General features: G+C 40.6%; 1 protein-coding gene across 3 annotated transcripts in view; it reads left to right on the top strand.

Moving 5' to 3' along the window:
- Window positions 1–669: 669 nt before the first annotated feature.
- The window catches only part of LOC137465599 (protein ARK2N-like), an 83525-nt gene continuing 62895 nt past the window's right edge, over window positions 670–21299 (top strand). For 2 of the 3 annotated variants that reach the window (XM_068177669.1, XM_068177668.1), the window contains exon 1: window positions 670–905. The gene's annotated coding sequence lies outside the window, so the exon portion shown is untranslated. The remainder of the gene's footprint in view (window positions 906–21299) is intronic. The other variant, XM_068177667.1, reaches the window with a different exon arrangement.

Here is a 21299-nt window from a genome sequence, read left to right as displayed (position 1 = left end):
GTAACAATCTTTCCATATATGGTTACACACCTCCCGACCCTAGTTGCACAATCAACTTAAGGAGTCAGCATATCCTCGGGTTTCCTGTTATTCACAAAAGCCTCTTCCTTTGCCTGAGTTCCTGTTTAATGATGAACAAAGAGACTTCTCTTATCTATTACAGTTTCCGACCTATTTTTAACAGATGCATGCACATGTTTTTATACTACCAACCCTATGACTGATTCTGTGCCAGAAGCAGTGGCTGTGGAGGATCAGGATCCTCCAAGGGTACCTCTGTTGTATGATGCATATTTAACACTTGAATTTCCCAGGCATTTGTAGGTCCGGATCAGGCATTAGGAACTATACTGAACTGATTGCTGCCACATGTTTTCAAATTGTAGAGCACTACCTGCAATGTATTGTGCAGTTGTGCAGCATATATACCCCAGGGATGAAAAGCTAAATACCCTGATTAAGAAACATCAGAAGGATGTTTAATGTATGCGTTACAATGTCGCCCTAATGGCACATCACCTTCCTCCTCAGTTCTTTTCCTTTAGTGAGTCGCTCCGACTACTGTGCTTGCTTTATACACTCTACTTCGCCACTGGCTAACTACCACCCGCCGCTCCTCTTAGGGTTTGAGGGTAGGGGAGGGAGGGGACGAGCCTCGGCCGCTCTGCGCCGTGGAATGGTGCTGGCGGGCTCGGCGGCCGCTCTGCGCAGTGCTCAGTTGTTCCGGCGGTGGCGGAAAAAGGAAGTGACGCCACATGCAGAGCCCTGCGGTCTCCGGTGACATTCTCTCTGGCGCTGGGGGTGCGGAGTGGCGTCTGCGCGGCTAAGATCCAGATCCTTCCGGCCACCCATGCCACAGCTGTTACCCCCCGGGTGGAGGCTAGGAGGGGCCTTGCGGTGTCCAGGTGAGTGGGGCCGGCTCGGTCAGGCCTCACCCGCTGCCCGCTTCTGTAGGGCCGGGCCACCTTGCCTCAGCTGCGGGGGCGCCGGAGCCTTTGCCGTTAGCCCGGCTGCGCGTGGGCGGGAGACGGCGAGGCGCCATGGGAGAGGCGGATACTGGCCTCGCATTTCCCCAACCCTACCCCGGGGCTGGCGGAGGCGGGAGGGCACACTTCGGGGGCCCGGTCCCATCAGGGTCGGGAAGGCCCGTGCCGGCCGAGGGCTTTTCAGGGAAACGTGAGAATCTGTTGGGAGCTTTCAGTACTGACTGCTTCGGTAATAGTGATCTCCATCACGGACCGGCCCGGTACTGGGACCGCGGGATCCAGCCTAGCCGCCGCTTTTTAGCTCTAACCTTGCCTGGAGTCAGCGGATGAAAGCCTCACCACAGCTCCTGGAAGCAACTTGGGCCACTTAGTCTTTCCTGGGACATCTGTAAAGTGCTGTGAGATCGTGTTAGCTGTTTCGAAAAAACCCTTTGAAAAACAAAGGGTGTAAACTGCTTCAGTTTTATGCTTCTCTAGTTTTTTGGCTTCTTTGTTTACCTTGTGGGAAGCTATATTTTATGTGAAAAAAAGTTCCAAATTGTTTGTTGCTTATCTAGCCTGAGTTCTCCTTGAGCTCCTAATATCTAGGTTGCAGTTAGTTAACACCTGTAATGACCATTTCTATGATATAAGAGCTGAAAGTCAGGCAGTCACAACAGCGCAGCTTCTCCGCTACTCTGGAAAAGGGTAACATCGCTTTTGCAGAGCAAATAGGTTTGTAACAAGCTCTAAGGAGTCATTAAATTACTTGTTATGTGTTTTCTAAGCCCAAATATCTTTCCCCCCCCTTCATGTATGATACCAAAACAGTGAGATGAAATGTGGAGAACTCAGCTGTCTGACAGCAATAATTTTTAAGCATAATTTTCTGAATATTTCTTACCTTTAGTGATCTAGCATAGTTTGATGCTGGCAAAAGAAGCTCCAAAGGGAGTGATTATGTGGCTGCTAAAGGCTTATAAAATAGTGCTTTTTGTGGTTCATATATACCATATATACCACTGGTATTCTGTGTAGGGACTTAGGAGGAGGGACTTATGGGGGTAATGGAAGATAGTATGTGAGTTTGGGCAGCTGGTATTTATGCCCAAGTATGAGGATAACACTTCTGACTCATTTTTAAGCACTTTATTTTTTAATTATAATGTGTTGACTATTTCTGTTTGCTCTTTAGCCTACTTGCTGGTTGACATGAAAAGGTGCAATGAGATTCCTGAGAAATCAGGAAGAGGAAAGTGACCATAGTCTTACACATTCAAGCATATGATGTGTATTACAGTACAGCCTGGGCATTTATGCTTTTGCTCGATAAGTGCATGCAGTCTGCCTGCCTGGTAGAAATTAAAGTGCACAAGCAACCTGGGAAATGAGTGGATACATTAAACTGGGTACTGTGAAGGGAGGGGAAAAGGTAGGGAACCTGATGCCAACCACAAGGCAGTTGAGAAAGGTCGATAGAGTGATCACAACACAGAAACTAAGCCCTGCTCTAACTGATAAAAGAGAAATAGGAAAGATGTTTGTGTAAATTTCACAAATGAGCCGATCACAGTGGCAGCTGACAGTGTGGAGGTAGGGATTAATCAGGTAAAATAAGATTGAATTACCAAGATTAAATATGGAGAATCATGAGAGGCTTTGAACACTAAATGTTAGGGAGATAAGTGGATATAACTTGATCTTGTTATAATGAGACCGAGTTATATACCGAGATCTCATTGATATAACTTGGTCTTGTGAGTGAACTGGTGATTGGTCACCATCTTGACCACAGTAACCAGGAAGCAATCAAGTTTAAAATCTCTGTTGCCAGAAGGAAAAGTGCCAGCAAAACCTCAACCCTGGATGTGAGGAGAGCAGACTTCAGGCTGCTCAGGGAACTAATGAGTAAGGTCCCCTGGGAAAACACTTTTGCAAGTGCTGGGGTCCATCAGTGCTGGTCATTTTTTAAACATTACCTCCTAGGAGCACAGGAGAAGGCAATTCCTAAATGTCAGAAGTCCAGCAGGCAAGGCAGAAAGCTAGCTTGGCTGAACAGGGACCTTCTTCTGGAGCTAAGGCAAAAGAAAAAATACTTGTATTTTGAAGACTTTCAGGCTAGCATTTTTGTTTCAATGTACGTGGATTGTGGATTTGATGTTACAGTGAGACTTTTGTAGCATCCTGCACAATGCTCTTCTGTTGTGATGCTTAAAAAATTCCTGGAAATGGGCAGAAAAAGCCAGACCTTGATTGGATAAGTGGTTTTTCTGGCTATGTTTCTGCTCTAATGTCTTGTTTCATGGTGCTTGGTCATTAACATTTCAAGACTTATTTAAGAGAAGGCAGATTTCACTTCCATTCATCCAAAATGGGTAGAGGACAAGAGACTCTCAGTAGCAGAGCTAGAAATAACTAAGTGCCAGACTTTATAATATGAGCTGTCTGCATGATGAAACAATTGCCATTTCAATAATTTGTTTTTCACTGGAAATAATTGCATTTCCATTATACCAGTTTGAGGTTGGTGCTCTATGTACTGTACTGTATTACTGTATAATAGTACTGTCAAACTTTCTGAAGTAAAAAGAAGCAACTTGACGTGATAGCCAGGTATGGTTAAGAAAGTGCTGTTCTCTTGTATTGTGGTTTTCTTATCAGCTGGTAATTCTCCTGACTCTTCAGCACACTCTCTCGATTCTTGCTCTCTTGAAATGCCAGCTCTGGCCAGAGGCAGTTCTAAATAATCTGGCAAAAGAAAAATTTTAGGGGAAAAATGTTGGTAAAGAGTAGGTCAGGAAGCTGTTTATGAATTCCATGTACTTGTGTCTGGAAGTAAATGTAAGATAAGTGGAGTTTAGAGGCTGTCTCCTAATGAAGTTGAATAAAATGCTGGTAGCCTAAGGCCTCCTCATGTTTAATAAGATGTCTTTTGGAAATGAAGTTTTCATTGTGTGAAAGAATGGGCTTATGGGTAGCAGTGCCCATGAGCTGAATTACTGATAAATACAGTTTGAGTTGTCAATAGCTGTGGTTCCTCCAGAGCTGGTAACACCTTTTGATCAGCACTATGCAGAATCTGTGAGGAGTTATAAAAAATATTGCTTTGAGTATTGTTTTTAGAAAGCCTTAAAGGTGAAGTTTTATTTTCCATGTTTCCACTTACTGTTATTAATAAATCATCTTAAAGGCAATTCACAGGCTTTGGATCCGCTCACTGTAATAAAGAAAATCCAGAAATTGTTGAATAGCATAAAACTAAAGTAGGGAAATACATTGAGTATCTTGCCAGAATTAATTTCATAAGCCCTCAATAATTAGCTATAGACCTCACCTCAATTTAAAGTTGGGTTGATAACAGACACTTGATTTCCTTTTTTTTTTGTTTTTGTTTTACAATATGTAAATGTTTTTTCTGCTTTTTTAACACCTGTAGTGGATTACACTGTTTGTATGGAGCTCATCAAGCTACAGCAATAATAACACTGTTGAATGAATGGAATGGGATTGAATCAATACTCCAGACTTGATGCTCTTTTTTCTTTTATCTCCCCTTTTGCTGAGCGAGTTTGTATATATTGTTTGTCTCCTGTTGCTAATTATTACTTTTATTCTTAAGAAAGCTCTGCCAGCTGAGCCACTTTTTCCTAAATCAAGACAAATTATGCAAAAAGTAATTTTGGGGTAATTGGTGCTTTTATTTAAAAATAAGTAAGGGTTTTTTGGTTGTTTTCTTTGTTTGTTTGGGTTTTTTCCCCTCTTATCAGTACTTGCATGGTACTGCTGAAAACCACCTTTTAATTTTCTTTTGCTCTTCTTGTAGCTGGTAGCTTGGTATCCTCTTACATACTGTGATTTAATTTCTGTAGTCAAATATATGCAAAGTCTTCTGTATGTCATGGGAAAAAAAATGTCTGTTTCCTGGTCTGTCTGTTATCTTCTTGAAGTAGAGGTTGAATTTTTTCACCTCTGCCAACTGGGAGTAAATACTGTAGAAAGTATCAGTAAAACCTATGTTAGAGGCATTATTCATAATGCACATGCAACTGGCTTTCGGCCTAGTCAGTTCTGGTTTTTTTTAAATACAAAAAGTAGCTTTTGATAATTTGTTGAACCAACTTGTGTTTACTTCATACTATTTTTTCACCTATTTGTCAAAAGCTTATTCTAAATTAACTCTCTTCTGCACTGTCCTTTTTCTCTACCAGGCTTCCTTTTTCTTCCATCACAGACTGTGCCACAGTCCTTATTATTCTTCCAATGCTCACAGATATTTGTCTATGGCTGTGGCATCCTACAAGAATTTTCTTTTTTGTTTGTGCTGCTTTCAGCTGGGGCAGAGTTAATTTTCTTCACAGTGGCTGGTATGGGGCTCTGTTTTATATTTGTGCTGAACACAGGATTGATAATATAGAGATGTTTTTGTTATTGTGGAGCAGGGCTTACACAGAGCCAAAGCCTTTTCTACTTATCGTGCTGCCACGCTGGCAAGGGGGCTGGGGGTGCATGGGATGCTGGGAGGAGACACATCCAAGACAGGTGACCCCAACTGACCAAAGGGATATTCCAGACCATATGACATCATGCTCAGTATATAAAGTGGGGGGAAGGAGGAGGAAGGGGGGGACATTTGGAGTGATGGTATTTGTCTTCCCAAGTGACTTATGCGTGATGGGGACCTGCTCTACTGGAGATGGCTGAATACCTGCCTGCTCATGAGAAGTAGTGAATTAATTGTTTGTTTTGCTTAGCTTGTATACGTGGCTTTTGGTTTCCCTATTAAACTGTCTTTATCTCAACCGAGGAGTTTTCTAGCTTTTACCCTTCTCATCCTCTCCCCAGTCTCATGAGTGAGAGAGCAGCTGTGTCAGACTTGGCTGATGGCTGAGGTGAAACCATGACATTGTTGCATTAGTTTCTTAGGAAAGCTCAACTAAGGAGGAGAATGTTAGGATTTATAAAAGATATACATTCAAAGGTTAGGTGTCTTGAGCTAGCTGTGCTCTTGAGTATGGTTCAGGGGTACAAGTGAGCTTTTTGGTTGAGAAGATAGCATGTTGCTTCCAGTGAAGCTATACTTCTGTCACAGTCTTCGCTTGTTGCGACTCCTAGTCCGGCTTGGTTGGGGGGGAACATGGCAAAATAAAGGAATGGGTGCAATGGACGTGCCCAAAAATAAAGACTTTATTAGCAAAATAACAAACATAGAAAATGCACGATTAAGGGTCAAGATCCAAAGATGGGAGAGGTGTAGCAAAGGCAACAAGTTATAGGGGTAATCTGAGAGCAGGGATCCAATCACGAACGCAAACTTGGAACATGACCTTATTTGTAACAGGTTCTGAACCAAGGGAGAACAGGAACCAGAAACCTGACCAAATATAGAATAGTTCCATTAACATATTGACTCCCATGACTACACTCTTCTCACCATGACTGATTTATTAAAGAAATATGGATATTGATCTAGTACCGATATCCAACTGTGATGGACAAAAACTCTCTAACAGTTTAAAGTTAGAAAGTGTATGTTTATTGCAACGCCAGGCAGCATGCGGGATAGCTCCCAAATATACACTGCACCTTTCAAATGATTACAGAGTCCTTTTATCCATACAAGTATTGAATACCCAAAATACAAATGCATATTCATAATTTTGGTAGATCCCATTCCTCGCTTTGTATGCTAATCATTTCAAAAGCTATTAAGCATGCGTAGTTTGTTCCTTGAAATGAGTCGGTGGTCCCTTTCATGGGGAGGGGTCCCAAAATGAGGAAGTAAATGAAGTCTTCCTCATTCTGACCTTTCCATCTTTTCAATGCAAATATCACAAATGAACCTTGGTAGAACTCCCATTCCCTGTCTTCAATTGGTTTCAGAACAGAGGAGGCCCACAATTGTCTTATGTTCCTAAAAGCTATTTGTCAGTTTCTATATTCTTCATTATAAACCTAGCTAACTAAACATTGTGTTGACAAGCAATCAATTATTAGTTAACTACTAACTCTTAACTTCATTGAGGCCTACTCGTTTATTTTAATTGACTCTAGTAAGGCTTATCTCTAACTAAAATCTTAGCTCCTCTAAAATCTCTAAATCCCTTAAAGTTTATGTTTCATTCCCCACTTCTTTGGAATGAGTAAATTCTTTTACTCAATATATAGATTCCTCTTCATCTGCCCAAGACATATGTCTACTGTCTCTCAATTCTAAACCATATGCTTTTGATAGCGAAGATAGGGCCGTCATTCGTCATATCATCTTCCAATTCCAAACAAGTATCACAATAGACAAAATCAAGCTTATACTAACTAAAATAAGCAACACAATGATAGGATGAATTAAAGTATTAGGTATGCCGGTTGCTGTTGGTGACCATCCAAAAAGCCCATCCCACCAATGATGAGACAAGTGTTCCTCAAATAGTTTAAAAACTCCTTTGATGGTTTCTGTGTCATGGTGTATAGTGATTAAAGTATTTTTCCCTGCGTCTCTAATCCCTTTCAAAATTTCTCTCAGTTCTTGATGTTTCAACAACTGAGCAACTAAAGTCAAATTCATTCCTATGGGCACAGGCACTATTTCTTGTACAGTAACTAAATTGGCTTTTATATACTGGTGTGATACTACAGGTGCCCGATAAGATGAGTCACATCCCTCAATTTTGACAAAGTTACAGACACAAAAATTAAACTGAATCTCATTCATGCTTAGATTGTCTATCATTACAGTGGGGCATGCTGTCCTGAGACAGACACAACCTTGTCCTATATATACAAGCAAAGTTGTTTGATTGCCTGAATGTGTTTCGAAGTGGCAAATACTTTGGTCCGTATCCAGACATGTGTCTTTATTACTTTCTAATGTCCCCTCACATATGTACCCCAGTTGTTTCCTCATGGAACAGGGCTCTAGGTTGATGGTTTGCCACTTTCCTCTAATTTCTCGCGCCCATGTTCAGAAGGATACAACACAGTCCCTTCATGGTTTAATCCCAGGGGAACTATTGGGTGAATTAAGCTCACTGATGCATTATGTATTGTTAAAACAAAGGCTGTTACTTTACTAGTCATAGGGTTATAAGTAAAATTGACCAAAGTCCACCAAGCTTGCAGTTCCCTTTCTATATCGGACGCACTATCCCAAACAATTTTACGGAGTTCAGCAGGGAATATTCCCTCTCCGCCTTCCCTGATAACTGCAGTGGCTACTGATTGCATCCATAGTTGTGCTTGAGTACACCCAAGAGCTAGTGAAACGTTTTCACTGGCTGTGCCTAATGCATTAATTATTACTTCATGGTCTTGCTCTTCGGTATTCTCCCACTCTGGTAATACTTTGGATAACTTCCAATGGTTGTCACCTAGTGCTAATAGGGAGGATTGTAAAGGTTGCTGTAATTTAACCAAGTCATTCCCCACTGTGGTTAATTTATTCATCAATACTTCTGAATCTATGGTGTTTAGCACTCCCAGTCTAGTCCCTAGCAGCCCAGTGAGATCCCTTTTACTCCTAAAGTTAGAGGGCATTCGTTTTTGAAGCCAAGTGGTCCAGTCCATGAAAGGATTTCTGAGAAATGGGGCACACTCTGGCCGGATGTCCAAAGCATTTACTTGTATTCTCATTTCTACTCGCTTCAGAGACCATTCTGGATTGACCAGCAGTCTCTGGATGCCTGTTTTCTTAATAGCATACGGCCCAATTCTAGTAATCATAGGAGCTATAGGCTGCTCTTCTACTTCTGGGATAATTGGTCTTTGGGTAGTAACAGCTTTCCTTTGTGTTGGTGGGGTAGTTCTAGTCCTGTTCTTATGATAATCAATACACACTTGAGTGATATTAAAGTCAAGATCATACTCTCTAATTGCGCATCCCTCTAGTTTTAGTCTAAACTCAGGACATTTGCTCAAACATTTGTCACAGCATTCAGGGCTAATCCGAATGGGTTTCATGGGCGGATGATAAGCCTCATGGAACCCATCTTGCACAAATGCATAGTTACATCCCCAAACATTTCTCCCTTCCCACAAATGTGCATTTGTGACCTTTAGAATCTTGTTTAGGGCCTTACAAGAGTGGGGATCGTAGGCCCTTCCTTGGCACCGGTATATTCCAGTTACGTTGTACCTGCGTGGTATTGTATCGGCTCCTGTTACAACTATGTCAGTGGCTATAATAGTTACGACCTTCTCCATCATGTCCATGATTTCTTTAGGTCCATCTATTCGTTGTTCCGGGTGAGCTTCAGCCTCAGTTCATTGTCGCCTGGTGTCACTTTCCAGACTCCTTCAGGGGCTTTCTTCACTCGGGAGTGATGGATCCAGGCCTTCTGTTCTTTGATCTTGACTGCAGTAAAAGTACTGAGGAGCACCTGGAATGGTCCTTCCCACTGCGGTTCCAGGGTTTTTTCTGCAAAAGATTTAGCATATACATAATCCCCAGGTTGTACATTGTGTACTGGTCCATCTAGTTCTCTGTTTTGAGCTCCAGCCACATACTTTTCAACTTCCCTCAGTAGTTTATTCAGGGCTACCATATACTTATGTAGGGTTTCCTCCCCTACTTGTGTCGGTGTGGTTCCTTCTTGAACCGCATATGGTCTCCCATATAATATTTCAAAGGGGCTCAATTTTTCTTTTGTCCTTGGTTTTGTCCGAATTCGCAATAATGCTAATGGGAGAGCCTGGGGCCAAGGTAGGTTCGCCTCTTGTCCCAATCTCACAATTTGTTGTTCAATCAAATTATTCATCTTCTCCACTTGGCCACTCGATTGAGGATGATATGGGGTATGTAGATCCCAGTCTATCCCCAGGTGGTGTCTAATTTGTTGCACAATTTTGGAAATAAAATGTGGCCCTCTATCTGAGGATATGGTGGCTGGAACTCCAAACCTCGGTATTATTTCTTGCAACAGTGCTTTGGTTACCTCTCGTGCTTTAGCTGTCTGTCTTGGTTTGAAAAGACAGGAGTCTGTGAAGGAAGGCAAAAGCCTCCTGTGAAATGGAAAAGGTAAACCCCCTCCTTCCAAATTATCACAATTTCAGAATTAAAAGGGCTCTCAGGCAAAGACATGAGAATGGGAATAACAGTCTTTTACTAGGAAGGAAAAAAAAAACTAAATAACAATGCAATTTAGCACAAGCAAAAAAAAAAAACCACTGGCAGAGTGAGAAAAACCTGACACCCTGAGAAGTCAGGGTGTTGATAGTAGTCCAGCCAGATGGTGGCTGCTCCTCCTGGAGCGGCAATCTGCAGAAGGGTGTAGGCCCTTTCTGAAGATGCGGCGAAGGAGCAGCTGGGCCTGGTTCCTGATTCCTCTGGGAAATCCGGCGAAGAAGGCTGTCTGTTGTCTCAGAAATGCTTGTTTTATGGTGGCAGGGATGCTTGGCTCCTCCCTCTGGGTGGAGCATCTCACAATGGGATGATGTAACTAGTCTTACCAGCCACAGTGAGTAATTCAATAGCCCATTAACAGGAGATTATCTTCCTGGCAGTGTCATTGTTCTTGAAAGAGATAAGAAAAACTGCCTAACTCCCAACAGATGGCAAAAATAGAATACATGCTTATTTTACAAGCCAGGACACTGTCCTAGTAGGAAAAGCTTCTGGCCAACCTGAAAAGGTATCAGTCAATACCAGGAGGTAACGATATCCCCTCTTCCTGGGTAACTCTGTGAAATTGATTTGCCACTGCTGCCCAGGTCCGCAGCCTTTCCCAATTTGTCCAACTTTAGGCTTTGGGATGTTTTTAGGATTAGTTCAGAGGCAAAGGCTACACTGACGAGTTACTTGTATTACTGTGCCCTGTAGTTTCCTAGCTATAATTTTTCCTTTCAGATCATTATACAGGGCATCTACTCCCCACTGTGTTTTTTCGTGTTCTTTTTGCACTAATGACCACAACAAATAGGAAGGCACTACAAGTCTCCCTCTGTTACAGCCCATCCTTCTTGATTATAATTTGCTTTTTCTGCCTTAATACGTTTCTTATCCTTTTTATTGTACACTGGCTTACCTTCAATAGAAATCTTTCCATCTGGGATCAATGTTGCCTCCACTGCCTCCTCAAATACCTCACCTTTGGCTGCGTCTTTTGCCTCTCTGTCCGCCAGCATGTTCCCTTCTTCCAATTCAGAGCTCACTTTTTGGTGTGCCTTAATGTGCATGTAGCTACCTTCTCAGGTAGTTGTACTGCATCTAGTAGTCTCAGTATCTCTTGTGCATGTTTAATATTCTTCCTTTGCGAATTCAATAGTCCTCTCTCTCTCCAAATGTCTCTATGTGCATGAACCACCCCGAATGCATTCCTTGAGCCCGTGTAGATGTTAAATCTCTTTTCCTTTTGCCAGCTCTAAGGCTCAAGTTAAGGCAATTATTTCAGCCTTCTGTGCAGAGGTGTTTGCTGATAAGGGTCCAGACTCTATTACCTCTCTGCTTGTGGTAGCCGCATACCCAGCGTGCCTTTTTCCACTGATGACATAGCTGCTTCCATCAGTAAACCAAGTCTCGGCACCTTCGAGTGGGATGTCCTTCAGATCCGGGCAGCTGGAGTAGGTGGCTTCAATGGTCTCCAGACAGTCATGGATCACTGGTTCTCCTATACTCCCACTGAGAAAGGAAGCTGGATTCACAATGTTAGTTACCACAATTTCAACATCATCTTGTTCTACTAGTATAGCTTTGTACTTCAGAAACCTCTGTGGAGAGAGCCAATGTCCCCCTTTTGCCTCAGGGACTGCAGACAGTGTGTGGGATACTAGCACAGTCATCTTCTGGCCCAGGGTAAATTTGCACGCTTCCTGGATGTTCACTGCCACTGCTGCAATGGCTCTGAGACACCCTGGCCATCCTTTAGCTGCCCTATCCAGCTGTTTGGAGAGATAAGCCACTGCTCTCTGATACGGGCCTAAGTTCTGTGCTAATATTCCCAAGGCAATCCCTTGCTTTTCGTGGAAAAACAGGAAAAATGGCTTACTCACGTCTGGAAGTCCTAAAGCTGGAGCTGACATGAGGGCCTTCTTTAGTTGGTCGAAGGCTTGGGTTGCTTCTTTTGTCCACTGGAGATCGCTGTACCCTTCCGTGATCAGGGCATATAAAGGCTTAACAAGTAACCCATAGTTATAAATCCATAGCCTGCACCACCCTGTCCTTCCTAAAAAGGTTCTCAGACTATTACTCTAATTTCTCGTGTCCCTTTTTCAGTATCCTTTTTCCCATGGTCTCAGGTTGATGCCTTCTGTATATGCTACTGAGGCTAAACCACTATTTATCCCAGCCAGCTCTGTTTCCACATACTTCTTGCTTACTGAGTCCCGAGACCACTGTCACAAGTGCTTTCTTCTTTAGGAGCACTTGGGCCTGTAAAGATTGTGGTATGTATTGTTAGCAATCTGGTGGATGCTGAAATCAATTGGTACCTCTTATTACTGGTCAGAAAAGATCAAGGTTTGGTCTTAAGAGCAGCCCAAGAGCAGGTGGTATCTTACTGTCAAATTTTCATAATTTGAATGCAACATGACTTTGCCTTTAGTGTACTGATACCATTTATTTTTCAGTAGTATGCCTACTACAAATCTATCTTGCAATATTTAGATTTTATTCTATGAGCTTAATAATTAAATAAACAAATAATATTAGTGTATTGTGGATGAGAAAATGACTTGAGGTGAGGGATTGGTTGGCTTACAGCTCCTTTCCAGCCTTTCTGTAGAATTTGGGCATGTCACCTGTTCTCTCAGTTGGCCAGACCATATGTCCTGGTTTCAGCAGCGATAAAGTTAATTTCCTCTCAGTAGCTGTTATAGTGTCGTCTCTTGGATTCAGTATGAGAATAATGTTGATAACACAGTGATGTTTTGGTTGGTGCTGAGTATCATAGCTAGAGCTGGTCTGTAAGCTGAACAGATGAAATAGACCATAACAGACCCTAACTCCCAGCCTAGTTCATTAGAGAATAGAAGAAACAAGTCCCCAGGTAAGACAATGATAGGTTGGATTCGAACTCAAACAGGGGACCCCAGCTAATCTCATTCAATCCTGAATGCAGACATCTGATTGGCCAGCGAGCTGGGCAGTGTTAAGACCTCGACCAATCAGGTGTTTAGGCATGGGAATTTTGAACCCCCTCACTAAAAGTTGGCTGTTGTTGCACGATCTCAGCGTGTTCAGTTGTGTGCCTATCTCCAAAACTGCGACAAATGTAACAGCTGAGTAGTGCTTACCCAGGTCAAGGACTTTTCAGTGTCTCATGCTCTGCCAGTGAGGAGGTGCACAAAAAGCTGGGAGCCTAGCTGGGACAGGTGACCCAAACTGGCCAAAGAGAGATTCTGCATCATAGATTATCATGTCCAATTATAAACTGGGGCAGTTACACAGAAGGGGGGCTAATAGCAGTTTGGAAATAGGGTTTGGCATCAGTCAGTGGGTGGTAACTGTATTGTGCATCACTTGTTTTTCTTGGGTTTTATCTTTTTTTTTTACTATTATTATTCTTACATTTAACTTTGTTTCAATTATTAAACTTTTCTTATCTCAACCCACAAGTTTTACTTTGGATTCTCCTCCCTGTTCTCCTGGGGTGAGAGGGATGGTGGGCAAGTTGCTGCGTGGTGCTTAGTTGCCAGTTGGACTTAAACTGTTGCCTTTTTCCCAACTTGGAAATGAAACTCGATATAATTTTATTAAGGAGGTAATATAAAAGTGGATCTTTATTTAAAGGCCTTCAGGGGCAGTTATGGAAAGATGTCCACAAAAGCCCACTCACACAGGTTGAATACAGTTTTTATAAGTTCACCAATTCAGCATAATTGACAACAAAGCACCAATTAGGAGGACAAGTGGTGATGCAATTCCCCCCCCCCCCCCCCCCCCAGGTTGAGCCCCTTCTCTGCAGCCTCTGCTTCAGCAGTAGCTGTACTTTGTCCATTAAAATGTATCTCAAAGAGTTGTACTCAACCTTGGTAGCCAGGAAGAACTAAGATAGCATAGGGGTCTTGTACCCCTCCAGGCTTGGAGCTTTGGAATTTGTTTTGTGTTTCTGCCTAGGGTAAGGCCATGGAAAAGTACTGGGAAAACTCGTCACTAATACAATAGACTACAGAGCTACAAAAATATGTGCGAAAAATACAGAGAGCATATAAAAGAAAAAAAAAAAAGACGAAAACCAAAACGGCATCAAAACCACACACCATAAAATGAGCAAGTTATTGCTCCATGCCAGGAAGCCTTAATGTCTTAGCTTAAAGCTAAGACATTAATTGGAATAGAATGAAAGTATTTTAAGCTTTAAAGTACCTGAGAGTTGCCTTTGTTTATTTCCTGTGTTTATATGCGTAAAAATGTCTGTCCTGGGTTGTAAGATATGTTTCTGTTCTATTTCCCATTTGTTAGAGGTAGGACAGTTATCTTCTGTTAATTGGGCAGTTTACTTTCTCTCTTCCACAATCAATCCTCCCTCTGGGAAGATATCTTCTGTTAATGGGCCATTGAATCTCACTGCATGACTGATAAAATTACATCATCCCATTGTGAGATGCTCTGCTCAGGGGGAGGAGCCAAGCATTCCTTCTTGGATATAATCTGAGATTTAGAACACCAGAAGCAGCCTTCACCCACTGTATTCCAAGAGGAGCAGTTTTCTTCTCCACTGGATTCCCAGAGGAAGACCAGACCCATCTACACTACCACTGGGCTTTCAGAGGAAAACTACACCCTTCTACAGGATCACTGCCTCAACAGAACCGTACCTGTCACTCTAGGAGGACTGCAGCTACCATTCAATTGGACTGCTACCAACACCCTGACCCACAGGGTGTCTGGTCGTATTCTGACTCTGTCAGTGTTTTTTGTTTGTTTGTGGGTTTTTTTGTACTATTGCATTTGTACTTTTAATTTTCCTAGTAAAGAACTGTTATTCCTGCTCTCATATCTTTGCCTGAGAGGTAGTTGTAGTGTCTGTTAAGTAGGCAGCACTGTTACTGGAAAGGAACATTGCAGAGAACCTGACAAAACAGCTCTATTATCTGCTGAGAGTCAGATGTCAAGGGTTGTGCAATTTTGGAAAACAGATCAGGTGAATCTCTAATGTTCTCCCTTGCTCCAGGCCTGTGGCTGCTGTCGGGCAAAATGCTCACCTTGCTGTCCTTCTGGACCCTGACTGATCTCATTCAGTCAACTATCCAAGGTGCATAGCTTTCTTCTGTGAAGTTGAATATCAAAAGGAGTTGATGGGGACTCACTGCCCCAGCACTGTGGATGTGACAGCCTGGTCAGAGAGAGAGAAAATGAGATAAGTTTTCTCACAGACTTGTGAGAATTTTAGGTCATTGTAGTGAAACAATGATAGCTTGTTATTGTAAACAACCTCCAGGTGGTGTTTTTCTACTCTTTGTTTTTCTGTTCTTCTCAAGGATTGTTTGTGAGAAAAGTGTTTTTGTTAATTAGCCAATCAGGTAGAATGTGTCAGGACAGTCTATAAAGAGGAGAGTTTTTTGAATTAAAGTTGTTGTTGTGCAAACCAGCCTTCTTGGAGTCTGTGCTGATTTCTTGCTCAATAGTGACAAGCATGTAGGCAGTTCTGTCTCTTTACAGCGTCAGTGACCTTTGAGATTAACTTAAGGGCTCCTGTAACTGCAGCCTGTGCCTCATGGCACTCATTTCTGCTTCAATATTGCCAAATATCAGCAATAGCAAGGTACATTTGTGCCTGTCTGTGCTAGACTAGATTTGATTTTTTTGAGAGACAGCACAAGACCTCCTCGAATGAATACTGCAGTACTGAGATGGCTTTACTACTTTGAAGTTACATTGCAGTTGTCCTGATCTGTTAATGAGTTATTAGTGAATAATTCAATGTTTGATTACTTTCAGGATATTTCAGATAATTTTTTTTAATCTGAAAAGTATGATTAATTTACTACTGTTATGCTCAAGCAATGTAAAATGTGGCTTTTTTTTTTGTGAGCATTACTTTATTTATTGACCACGGTAGAACAATAGATAAATAGATAAACATTTTTTGAAAGGAGGAGGTTTATTTATACAGAACAGCATGAACCAGAAGTGGAAACAGAATACATTTCTTTTGAGTAACAGAAATGGATAGGTAATGTGGGAAAATTTGTTAAAATCTTAGAAAAACATGGCACATCCTAATGATGATCCTCTGTAGTGTGATCTTCTGCAAACTAATATATAGCAGAGAGAAAAAGAAACAAAAAGTATGGCTAGCATTGATTTCTGGCACTGGTTTTGTTGATAGAATAATGAAAAATCTAAATGTGAGTCACTTAAATTTTTAGGAACAGGTAGTAATGAAGATATGTCTCCTCTGATTTTTAGAGAGCCTTGTAGTCTTTAAATTGCTGCGTACTTCAGAAATATGATTTCACTGTGAAAAAGAAATTAGATTTTTAGAAGGCTAAGTGCAGCCAACCTTGTGTACTTTTATCTGTGTGCTGATGAATTTATTTTTACTAGGACTGTGATTTTTTTTTTCCATCATGAGATTCCAGCGCAGCTGGTGAATGGGTGAATTTTTCTGGAAGCCTGTGTGCAGACTTATGAACTAACCCATAGCTGATAGTTATCTTTCATTTGAACAGAATACATGCATTAAGCATTGCAATGCAAAAACCTGTATTTAAATGTAAAGTATCGCTTCTTATTTACAATGAAACATGTTGCTTTTCAAGGTTGTAAAGCATGCTCCGCAAAGCTTTAACACATATACTTGGAATTTTTATTCAGTCTTGGATAATTTGTACATGCTTGGTAGGAGCAGCCTATTTTTAACCTTTGTTTATTTATGCAAAACCAGTTGAAACATAGCATTAGTTTAATCTTCTTTTGTTTTACTCTGCAATTCTTTTACTATGTTATTCCAAAGGGTCCTATTCTTTAGTATTGCTAGCAGGCCTGATTTATGAATCATCTGATAAAGAACCAGCTCCACTCCCAGAGATATGCCTTAGGTAGAATCGTATGCCAGTGAGTCAGTTTTAGGGCAGAATTTTCAAAGGAGCACTATATAAATTACACAGTAGCCCTGTGGGAATGTCTTAGTGTTATGAAAAATCTACTCTATAGCATTCTGAACACACATTCACACAGAGCTGAGTCAACTGTGTTGAGTTCAGTTAAATGAGTGCTAGTCACACTTCTGTTGTTTTAAGTGCATGGATATGTGTGACGCTTATGAGAAAATAAAAAAGAATGTATGCTATCTTGGGAAGGATATGAACAAGTCCAAAAGACAGCATTTGAGAGGTCCAGAGAGTGTTTGTATTTCTACATTTGTTTGGATGCAAATTAATTTTTTCTGATAGAGGTCTAATTATTTGGATTGATTAGTTTTTAGTTTTTTAGACATATTGCTGTTTGGCATCGGATAATGGCTTTAAATTGAAAGAGGAGAAGTTTAGATTAGTCATTAGGACGAAATTCCTTACTGTGATGGTGATGAGGCACTAGAACAGGTTTCCCAGAAAAGTTGTGGCTGCCCTGTCCCTGGAAGCATTCAAGGCCAGGTTGGATGGGGCTTGGAGCAACCTGGTCTAGTGAAAGGTGTCCCTGCGCATGGCAAAGGGGTTGGAATAAGATGAGCTTTAAGGTCCCTTCCAACCCAAACCATTCTGTGATTCTATGATATCTGTATGCATTATTTGTACAAGAATGTCACTGGTGAGTTCATTGAATTATGTGTCTTGACTTTTAATGGAAAGGAAGGTGATTCGAGAAGATTCTATGAAGTGGACTTGTGTGTTGCAATCAATTCTTCATTACCCAGATTGTGTCCTTTTTTCATTTAAACAATTTCTAGAACAGGCATAAGAAGGTGATACAGTTGTAAGCAGGGAAAAGAAGTGGTCTGTTGGACTCTGGTTATGAGGAAATATGTTGGTAATAAGCTTCTGAGAAAAAGACCTGGTTTGCATCATATAAACTAGGCATTCTTTATTAATAATCAGTTCAATAACACCTAAAATGACAATGTACAATTAAGTTTCGGCTGCCTTGGTTTTTTATTAAGTATTTCAGGCTGTTGAGAGATATTAGTTGTCTTGCATAAATGAGTAGGTTTTAAGTAGAATGACTTACATAGAGCTATAATACTGTGTGATTTAGGATGTTGTTTGCTTAGCTTTACTAGTTTAGAATGAGTAGCTGTATTTGCTGAAGCCTTCAGCTGCAAGCTGTGAACTTGCACCTAGACATGTTTTCAGCTGGAATGGAGTTAATTTTCTTAGTAATTTTCCTAATAACTGCTACAGTGCTGTGTTTTGTCTTTAGTATGAGAAGAATATTGATAACACTCTGATGTTTTAGTCATTGCTAAGTAATATTTATCCTTAGTCTAGTTTGCTATGCTCTACAAGTGAGCAGATGCACCAGAAGATCAGGAGACTAACAGTCAGCAGAAGCTGCAACTCCACAAGATTTGAACAGTTAATGGCCTGTCTGCATGGACACAGAAAAAGAACCCAATAAAATGTTAGAGGATCCCAGACCAAAAATTACCATTGGACCAAGAGGTGTGTCAAGAACATGTGAGGGGCAGGTACAGGTCATAAGGGTATAATTGCTCCGGGGATCTCTTTATTCTGGGTCACTCTCTGGAGACACACAGCTCAAGCTGACCTGCTGCTGTGCCACTCAATTAAGTTATTTTTTATAAATCCAGTGCCTAAGACTCTCCTACAGGAAGCCTAAGGTTGAGTCCAAAGAAGGAGGAAGTGTGCCCAAGATTGTGTGTGTGTGTGTGTGTGTGTGTGAGCAAGGAGTCAAAAGGGGCCCCTGTTGGCCCACTGAACCCGCCCACTGTGAAGGGACTCTGAGCCCAGCAGTTAGTCTCATGTGGTATTTGTGCGACTCCTTGAATAGTGTGAGAATGCTCAGTCAGTTGCTTGTCCTTTAACACAGGCCTTATAATTTGTTTGGATGAAATTAATTTCCTTCTGACATTGTAGGAAATACAATTATAAAGAACATTTATTGAGAGCAAACCAAAGAAAAATGTTGTAAAGTATGTATGAGTGGCCAATTATTGATAGATGAAGGGCACACATGCCATTTTCTATATAACTCTTTCTGCAGTAGTATATATTATGTATAGTTGTACTTTAAGAAGCTACTAACACCTCTGTTTGAATTTATTTTTTTGGTTTTGTAATAATTTTTATCTTCAAAAGTCTCAGAGCAAACAGTGCTGTGAAAGAAACACTCAGTACTCTCTCCTGTGTCTAGTCAAAACCTGTGAGTTTAAGGTGTGATGAGACCAAACAGCAGGTACTTTATCAGATTTGGATTTTTTTTTCTAAAGGGATGGTTTGTTCTTGCCCTCCTTTTTCTGCTTCCTGTAAGCTCTGGCATAAAATTGCACTTATTTTCTTGTTTTGTTTTCTTTTGACTTATTGAAATGAATCTACCCATGAAAGGATAAGCCAGTTCTGGTGCAAAGGAGGGACTGTGACTGCACAGTGACAATTAGGGTAGTAAAAGACTAGGGAATAAAGCTCATCCCTGTTAGTGGCAATGAGAGAGGCTGGACTGTCTCTGCTAATCTGACCTTCAAAATCCTTCTGTATTTCTTCAGTGAAGTGGAGGTTTTATAGTGTACAAATCATATGACTTTACAAATTATTTCATGATTTAAAAATATTTCCCAGATAGGGGTGCAGTTAGATGTTTAATGGCTTCTGCATACTGGTGTGTTCTATGTGTGGCTGGGAAATAAAATAATTTCTGTTGGAAAAATCTAGCACAGAAGTTTTTACGGAATTGCCTTTTCAAATAAGTTTAATATTTTTGCATCAATGAAAGGAGAATGATATTTCTAAGCAATGTCTGATTAAGTATCCATCTGTGTCGGTAAGCATCACAACATTTTTCAGTGCTGTGTTCTCATTTAAGTAAAAAACGTGTCTTTCTCTAGCATCACCTCAAGATTACTTTTTCTAGTACTGTTACTAGAAAAGTGAGTGGCAAGAAAAGAATGTGATTTTTTTCAGTATAGCCTCTTCCTCTCTCTGATCTATAAATTTCTCAAGTAGAACTAAATAAGGACATTAGTTTTTCTTTCTTTGAGACAAGGCTTTTCTTGGCATAGATATTTTCCCCTGAACTGTGTTCTTCCCTGCATCAAACTCTGAGTCACAATGGACTTTTTTTCCAATGAGATAAAGACAAAGTTGTATTTTATTTACATACTAATACTCAATTTTTTATGTCTAAATAGCCAGCTCAGGGGACCTAGAGAGTGCAAACCTCACCAGAGCAAGTATTTCTTCCATGCATACAGAAACACAGGTTGATGTTGACCAGATGTAGTGTTGTGAAAATACTAGTCCCTGTGCTGCCATCTCACTGAAAATATAATTCACTGATCACTGTATGAGGGATCAAACCAGCATGGTTTGAGTAGTTAAAGTTCCTACTTATTAATGAAAAAAATCTTATAAAAACATTGTAATTAGACTGTTAGCAAGGTGGCAACATATAGATTAAACATTTTTTTCTGGCTGATAGGCCAGAGAGATGGGAAAGCAAGTACAGGTGTTCTTATAGTCCCTTTGGAAGCTGCTTTGTAGATGGTATTTCCAAGTAGGATATTTGTAAAAAGTCTCTAGTTCATTTTGGCTGCCCTTTAGCTTCTTGCCAAACTCTCTTCTTTGTTCTCTGGGCTAAAGGCTGAATAGTGCAGAAGCTGTTCTGCAGTTATTAGTATGAATATTTAAATATATTTCTTTTTGCCAGACTGGTACTCTTTTGATATGTGTTTGAGCAACCAATTTTTTCTTTGCATGTACATTTAAAAATTCTTTAAAAAGCTGGGAGTTGCTCTAGCAGGTGCAATACAAATTCCACTGTATATAACACTTGGTTAGTCATTCAGTCATCAAATCTGTTTTACTTACCCATGTAATAGAAGAATTATTTGATAATGAAGATTTGTGGGTAAATAGATAGAAATAGTGATTTTTTTACAGTATAGGGATGTATTTATGTCTCAGAACATGTGTACTCATTTGGGTTTGTTGATGCTGTGCTGTGGCCTTGGAAATAAATTGGTTCCTACATTAAATTACAATCTCTGAAAATTCTTATTTTAAGTTGCTTTTAAGAGAGTTTTACTCAGTATTCACAAACATTTTTTCTTTATATGCACTTGTATTTTATTCCTATTTTTGTTTTTTTGGAAGTAAAATGCTTTGCTGTGTGTTTGGGGTTTTTCTTTCTCATTTAGCAGACCTGAACTTATCTTTCTTTTGTTGTCTGAGATTAACTAACCTTTCTTTCCTTAACACTGGTGTTTCTCTTCCATAAGTATTTTCATC

Source organism: Anomalospiza imberbis, assembly GCF_031753505.1.
Source record: "Anomalospiza imberbis isolate Cuckoo-Finch-1a 21T00152 chromosome W unlocalized genomic scaffold, ASM3175350v1 scaffold_31, whole genome shotgun sequence".
NCBI classification, from domain to species: Eukaryota; Metazoa; Chordata; class Aves; order Passeriformes; family Viduidae; genus Anomalospiza; species Anomalospiza imberbis.
This window is presented reverse-complemented; position numbering and strand designations above follow the sequence as displayed.